We start from the raw sequence: 7,377 nt of genomic DNA, 5'->3' as shown, positions 1-7,377 counted from the left end.
AGTTCAGTCAGGTCACTGGTTCCACAGAAGACGGCATCGTTTCTTAGATCAGACAGATGTGGGTATTCCGATGGCAAATCTACTCTCTCTGTATGACTTATTACACAGTACCTGTGTTGAACTAGAGCCTTGGATGAGTGCCCAGCCCGGCACAGGAGGTCAGATGGATGGTTTGAAGTCTGGCCATCTTTATTTTTTGGATTGTTATCTTTATAAATCCATCACAGCTACGATGGGCTTCACTTGTTTGAAATTGTCAAGAACGGAGGGCCGCGTGGCATGGAGCTTGATCTGGTGTGGGTCTGCGACGTGTCTCGCTCCTTTCCTCTTCCTCTCGTGCCGTCTCTTCTCTTTCTCGTCATCTGTCAGAGGAATAGGGAGACTGTTTTCTATTTGGGGGTGTGTGTGTGTGTGTCCAGGACGGACGACGATGGATTCCTCGTGATTGCACGTCTCTCCTCCCATCTGAGTTCAGTGGGGGTCGTGTAACTGCCTCCCTGTGCGGCGTGAACCGTACCCCGACAATCTGGAAACCGTCTCTCTCCCTTCTCTTCTCCTTGCTGTTTTTAACCCCCGTGGCCCCTCCCTTCATGGGCTGTCTTGGGATGTAGCCCAGGCTACGTTCACCCCAGCAGGCCCGTGTTCTCAGATGCAGCTCCTTGCCCCTCTCTGCTCTCATTTGACACTTAAAAGAGGACGTTGCTGAGCTCGGCCTCTTCCTGAGGAAGTGTTCACTGTCTCTCCCTCCTCTCTTCCCCTGTTTCTAACGGTCTTTTTGACCTTGGAACAGCTTTTAAATGTCTTGCTTTATGAAGTGTGCGCGTGCTGGCATGTGTGTGCATGCACGTAATGGCTCTGTTGCGGTTTGCCACTTCGGGCAGCGAGGACGTAGTCATCACCCCATTAACCGTGACCAATGTGGCTCGAGTCCCCACCCCCACCCGGCTTGTCCCACACACAGCCCGAGACGGCAGGGTGGAGGCGTCCTGCTCCACAGCCGTCCTCCGCCCCGCGTGGGGGGTGGGCGTGTGTGCGTGAGCTTTCTTCGCCGCCAGGTCTAATCCCCTAGGAAATGACGTGTGATATTATCAGTATCACAGATGTAACTCGATAGGCATTGATCCGCCACGAAGAGATGGATCACAGTCTTAATGCCGTTATTTGTTTTAATAACCAGCTGGAGTCCGTGACCTCCTCAGCCGCCCGACGGGCTCCGTGACCTGGCCTGGTTCGCTCGCCCTCCCCCTGGGCACCGCAGCGGCGAGCCCGCCAGCCACCCGCAGTCCGTTCCATTCATGTCGTGTTCCAGGCCAACGGCCCCTTGGGTCTTTCTGTCACCTCCTCTGGGGTCTGATCATGGATACATACACGATGTGCAGTCACTCTGGCCAAGGGAGGGAGTCCTGGAGCCGGGTGTGAGTGAGTGAGTGTGTGTGTTGGGACCGAGGTTCTTGCTCGACCCCTAGGGACCAGGGAGCAGAGCGATTGATCTTCACTCCCTTTCACCTCCGTTACGAGTTCCCTCGTGGGCCTCCTGTGCTGGAGGAGATCGAGCGGCTTAAGGGAGAATGTGGCTCCTCATTACACGCTCAGCTCCTCTTTCATCTCCACAGCCCCCCACCCTCCACCCCCTCTCAGGATCTGAGGACTTCCGGTCCATTCCGGGACTCGTGTGAATATTGCTGTTGTGCAGCCAGAATAGTCGTAGTGGCCCGCTGTCCACGTCATGTCCTCTGGTCCACAAAACCAAACAGAATAAGTAAAAACTCAAAATGCCACACAAACCTTGTATCGTGTTTTATAGTTTTGCTGTAGTCGGGGGAATTTACTGTCTTTGTAGTCCACCGAGACCAAAACGGTGATTGCGCTGTCTTCATTGATTCCCAGCCAAAACCGTGTAGGTTGTTTAGAGGTGAAAGTCTCTGACCCGGAGCTTCATTGATTCCTTATTGATTATTTGTATGGGTAGTGTTGGGTTAAAGGGTTTGGACATCTTTAAAGCATCTCTCGTGTCTCGCATACAATTCATTCTGTCTGTCTCTCACAAACGCACACGCATGTATCCGATTGATCTCAGCCTGTGCGGTGACTTCTCGGCTCTTATTAAGTCGTCTTCCAGAGTGTTCCTGTGTGTGCGCCCGCCTCGTGCTCCCAGACGCCATGTGCTTTTAGATCTGGGTTCACCAACCTGCGCAGAGTCAACCACCTCTTCCCCGTTTGTTTGTTTTTCTTTTCTTTTCTTTTTTTAGACCGTAGGTAACAATAGTGAATCTGTCTCTCTTCCTTTTGTGTGTCTGCCCGGAGCGTGGGGCAGGATCAGACCCGTCCTCTCTTCTCCTGCATGACACCTCCTCCTCTCCTGACCACCGGCTCGTCTGGCCTTTTAAACGGACAGCGCCACCAACACAAAAGCCCCGTGGCCTCTGGGCTGCACTCCGTCTTTTGTGTCCGTCTTTCGCGCCGTCTGTCTCTCTCTTCTGTTCCTTTCTCCAGCTGATTCTTTTGGAAGAAAGCGGACGGCAGGATTGTTCCGTGTTGCCATTAATGAGCTATTGACGAGGGAGGGCAAAATGAGGGCTTGATCAGTGGTGTGTCCATGCCTGCATGTGTGTGCTGTGCGTGTGTAAACGGTGCCTTGTGGGTCATGTGAAGATTTGCTGTGGATTCACCAATAAGTGAAGTCAATTAGGTGCCGTGACCCCGATGCACACGTTCTACAGGCAGGTCGATGGGCACACGTGCTGCCTGTGCACGGTTCCTCTTCACTGAGTATCGCTCCGAGATTTGGGTAGGCTCACACGCACTGGCTATACGTGGACACGTGCGCCGTTGGGTTTGGAGGTGTGCAGGTTTAGATCACCTTGCATGCACGGAACGTTTCGGTCAGCTCACGTGTGCTCGGTTTGTGTGCGCACGCGCACGGTAGGTTTAGGGCAGCTCACGTATGCTCTGTTTCAGAGGGCTCATGGGACATTTTGAAGCTGCTCATGACTTGCCCCTCCCCTTAACAACAGTTGCTCATGACTCTGCCTGCTTGCCCCTCCCCTGAGCCGCCTCGTCCAACCCCAGAGGAGAAACTAGTGCTCTCTTCATACGCTGCCCTCCACGTGACACTTCACGTTCCTCTCTGCTGAGAGCACCACTGCCTTTAACCTCACACATAGTCTAGGTTTTATTTATTTAGGCATGCATTTATTTATCTATATATCTTTTTAAAATTCACGCCATGCATTATTTACAGGCCCTTTTAACTGGGTGTTGCATCAGAAACAGGGTTGTGGGGGTTGTGGGGGTTCACGCGTTGTTGTTGCTGTCGTCCTGTTTGTTCTGTGGTTCTCTCTGAAGCAGGTCCCCGGGGGCCTGTAGCGCTGCCTGACTGCTGTGGCCCTTTGGTCAGTGTCACACAACTTGATCATGACCGAAGGTGCAAAGTTGGCCACAAGTTGAAAGCGTCTGGAGGCCAGTCCAGTGTGTGTGTGTGTGTGTGTGTGTGTGTGCGTGTGCGTGTGTGTGTGTGGGGGGGGTTGCAGCGCTGGGCCCCGGTGTTGTGGTGGTGTGCGGGTAGTGTGTGTGCGTGTATGGTGTGTGGAGGGTCTGTAGCGCTGGGCCCCAGTGTTGTGGTGGGGTGTGTGTGTGTAGTGTGTGTTGGGGCCCCGGGGCCGCTGGGTCCATCTGCTCCGCCCCTCACTCTCACCACTTATTTACCGCGCAGATGGAGCCGCGGGACGCGCCATTTCACCACAGTAACCATGGTTACCCAAGGTTAAGCGCCACTGCTGCCCTCCACAGTCATCTCTCGCTTGTGCTCTCTCTCTCTCTCTCTCTCTCTCTCTCTCTCTCTCTCTCTCTCTCTCGCTCTCTCTCGCTCGCTCGCCGACTTTGTGGGTTGGCCAGAGGGGGCGGGCCTCTGCGTGATTGGTTGATGTTGGAGTGAGGGCGGGCAGCTAAGGCCGGTGCCACCTTGGAGCAGTGCAGCCCCTGGTCCTGCACCATTACTTATTTATTCATGTGCTTTTATGCCTTTCTCCTCCGTGAGCAGTGATTAAAACACACACACACACACACACACACACACACACACACATACACGGTGCTCTCACAGCGACGACCCGCCCAGCTGTGCTGTCAGCAAAGCTAATAACTGTGTTAACGCACGGCATGGATGGAGCTAGACTACACTCTCCTAGAGATGAGGCCCTGCTGCTCCCGCCAAGACACACACACACACACACACACACACACGTACACACACACATATATACACGTACACACACACATATACACACACACACAAAAACAAGTGCAGTCTGGGTTACGCAGTGATTCTCTGGAGCTTCTGCAGTTTTATGTATTTCATCGGTGTTTATCTCTGCGGACGTCTCTGGGCGGGGCCAGCGGCATCGATCGCTGGTTGGATAGGGAGAGCACATTAAGCCCCTTCTTGATGGAGGCCATTCACGGGGCTTAAGCAGTCCAATTCGTATCACTTCTGAGTGCTTGAAGACAATAATGATGATGATGATGGTGATCGTGATGAGATAAGAGCGAGAGGAAGATATTGAAGACAAATAAAGAGGCAGAATGGCCTGCAGTGATTTGACAAGCTGGAGTGACTGGTCCTAATTCAGCAGGTGGGTGGGTGGGTGTGGTGTGTGTGTGTGGGCACACAGCCTCCGTTGGCCGTTTAATCACAGGGAAGCTCAGGTTGAGCGGACCTCTCCACCAGCCCCCACCCAACACCCTTTTAAGCTCCGTTTATTCTCTCTCTCCGTCATCTGTCATCTTGCATGCCACACACACACACACACACACCCCTTCATCCTCCAAGCATCGTCACATCTCCCCCTCTTTACTAGCCCATCAGAGATGACTTTTCTGCACTATGATGACTGTGCTAGTGCACCAAAGATGTCTCCCTTGTAGCAAAAAGACCCACCCAACACACACGCCGCGCGCACACACACACACACACACACACACACACACACACACACACACACACACACACACACACACACACACACACACACACACACACACACACACACACACACACACACACACACACACACACACACACACACACACACACACACACAGAGTCTGTACCATCAATCGCTTTGCAGGCGTGGTGCAGGCCATCCGTACCTTTGGTTGATGGACCCCCCCCCCCCCCCCCTTTTTTTTTTATGTAATAATATACATTATGGTTCAAGCCCCATGGCAGTGGGCATTACTCATGGAGAAGCTGCTGTTTAATGAAAATGAATGAGTTGCTCAACCCCCCCACACCCCCCAGGTCTGCTGCCTGGCTTCCAGCTGGAGGCGGTGCTCACACGTGCACACCAGGGTGCAGGACGAGTGAGGAGCACACAGCTCTCTGCCCGGCTCCCCTCACCACTCCCTTTATGATCACCATGGCCACAGGGAGGGAGAAGCTGCTGGTGGCTGGGCCCTGCTCCAAAAAGGGTGTGTGTGTGTGTGTGTGTGTGTGTGTGTGTGTGTGCGTATGCAGGAAAAGGCCATCCAGGAAGGACTTAAAATGGCCCGTCAACTGCAGCCTTGACGGGAATGATGTCGTTACGAGAGCATCTCACTCCATTAGTCCCTCCCTTGTTTATTTATTTATTTGTTTGTTTATTTATTTCTCTCGGTCACCGTAGTGTTGCTGCTGCTTGGCCCTGTTGGTTCTTCTGGGTCACAGCCAAGCGGCCTTCTCCCTCATATGCGCCACGTTCGTGCTTGTCCGAGGTCTCCGATGGCGCCATTACAGAGAGGCATGCTGGGACTTTCTTCTGTCCCTCTCGCTTTACTGCGCGTCACATTTCTTTCGCTCACGGGGGCAATTTGTGCTCTACTGGGAGCCATGTTGGCTCGAAGGGTCCCTCGGCAGGGAGCCATCTTGGCCCCGGCGAAGCCTCTGGCCAACGCCATCTGTGCTGCGGCCACACTTGGCTGATGTTTTCCCTTTCGGAGGTGACGGGCGACGCGCGGGGGAGGAGGGGTGGAGTCGGTCGGGGTGAACTACGTCTTCAGCAGTGCGGGACGGCAGGGTCAACGACATGATCAATAGGTCATGCTAATCACACACACACACACACTCCCGTCATCATAACACCACCTTGCAGTTACTTCATTTACATGTGCACAATCGTTTGTTTTCTGACCGAGCGAGGATGGGGCGTACACTAGGGTGTAATGTCCACCGAGCGAGGATGGGGCGTACACTAGGGTGTAATCTCCACCGAGCGAGGATGGGGCGTACACTAGGGTGTAATGTCCACCGAGCGAGGATGGCCGTACACTAGGGTGTAATGTCCACCGAGCGAGGATGGGGCGTACACTAGGGTGTAATGTCCACCGTGCGAGGATGGGGCGTACACTAGGGTGTAATGTCCACCGAGCGAGGATGGGGCGTACACTAGGGTGTAATGTCCACCGAGCGAGGATGGGGCGTACACTAGGGTGTAATGTCCACCGAGCGAGGATGGGGCGTACACTAGGTGTAATGTCCACCGAGCGAGGATGGGGCGTACACTAGGGTGTAATGTCCACAGAGCGTGCTCAAACTTTGAGCTTGTGCACTTTCTTGTTTTATAGATGGTTGCTTCCACACTGCAGGTAAATGTGGCACAAATTTGATATGACACAATTCACACTTCAAAAACCACACGCTCGTAATTGGGGCCAGATCGGAATTCATGCAACGTTTATATCAATACAGTTCGACATTCGTCACGCTTTCGCCAGGTACGGTGGATGACGACGGCTAGGGAGGATCTCGGTGGTGGGAAAGTCAGACGGCCACTGGATGCACGCTCCATTTTTATCACGGTTGTTTAATGCAACAGTCACCTAATCGTAGCCATAGGAATAAGGAGCTTGTGACATTGCACGTTCCTAGCGATGTAATTAGTGGACGTGAAGAGATTAGCAAATAAGTTAATCAGTTGTTCATTTCTTGCTGTTCTTTGTTCGAGGGATATTTAATTTGTGTTCTGATTTGCAGACAGTCTGCACTATAGATGAACATGAACATTACCTTTTAGATTAGGAGCTGCTAGTTGTGCTGGACTGTTAGGCTGGACACCATTGTGGTCTCTGGATGAATGTGCCACGGCTTCTACTGTGCCATTTAGTCCCATGAAGAGGCATTTCTTGGCATTGGTTTTGAAGGCTCATTACCACCCCTCTCATTGGCTGTCCCTATTGGGTGGGCGGGGCATTGTGCAGTGGCACGATATTCAGCAAATCGAACGTGTCATATCGATCCAGTTTGCTCGTAGAACGACATCCTCCCCAAAACCACAGTAGAAAACCAGATGCTGTCTCTCCTTTAAGTCCTGTGAGTCACTTCATCTCGCCACCGCAGGCACT

This window comes from Brachyhypopomus gauderio, unplaced genomic scaffold (genome assembly GCF_052324685.1).
Source record: "Brachyhypopomus gauderio isolate BG-103 unplaced genomic scaffold, BGAUD_0.2 sc520, whole genome shotgun sequence".
Lineage (NCBI taxonomy): Eukaryota > Metazoa > Chordata > Actinopteri > Gymnotiformes > Hypopomidae > Brachyhypopomus > Brachyhypopomus gauderio.
This window is presented reverse-complemented; position numbering follows the sequence as displayed.